We start from the raw sequence: 624 nt of genomic DNA, 5'->3' as shown, positions 1-624 counted from the left end.
CGCGCCCCTGCTGGGCCCTGATCTCCCTCCCCCCGTCGCACACACGCCGCCCTGCCCGCCTCTCCTAGTCTGGTCCTGCCTGTGTCCTTGACTCCCCTGGATGCTGAACTGTCTATCACGCCGTCCCAGGGGCCGCACGGAGATGCACGGTGTTGCAAACTCGCCGTGGCCTCCCCGTGCCGCCCCCGGGTCGCAGTGCCACGTGGAAACAGCGCCCACGGCGGGGCCCCGCAGCCTCCTTGCTGCCGAAATCTCTGGAGTCCACACCTGTGCCGCCCTCCCCTCTGGTGACGTCCCTCTGCACTGCGCCCTCATTCTCGCTCTCCTGCCCTCGAGGCTCCGGCGCGGCCATGACGCCCGCCGGCCGGAGCCGCTCCTGTGCCTGCTCCTGAGTGAGTTACAGTGGGTGTGGTAGCGGCTGGGGACCCTGCTGAGTGAGCCCCCTGCTCATCCTGTCCTGAGTGACCGGGCCTGGAATGTCCGTGCAGGTGGTGGGCTCCTGCGGGCCCTCTGTCCTCTCCCTCGCCGGCAGCCCCCTCCTCTCGCTCTGCCCTCTGGAAACACGCTCTGCACCTGGGCGGGCCCGTGGCCCCCCAGCCTGCGCGGTCTCGGCTCCCCCCGAGA

General features: G+C 70.5%; 1 protein-coding gene across 1 annotated transcript in view; it reads right to left on the bottom strand.

Annotated features, from left to right (window-relative positions):
* LOC106724717 overlaps positions 1-624 on the bottom strand; it is a 16843-nt gene that overhangs the window by 1496 nt on the left and 14723 nt on the right. The window lies entirely within an intron of this gene.

Source organism: Myotis brandtii, unplaced genomic scaffold (assembly GCF_000412655.1).
Source record: "Myotis brandtii unplaced genomic scaffold, ASM41265v1 scaffold940, whole genome shotgun sequence".
Classification (NCBI taxonomy): domain Eukaryota; kingdom Metazoa; phylum Chordata; class Mammalia; order Chiroptera; family Vespertilionidae; genus Myotis; species Myotis brandtii.
The sequence above is the reverse complement of the archived record's forward strand: the minus strand, read 5'-3'. Positions and strand labels throughout refer to the sequence as shown.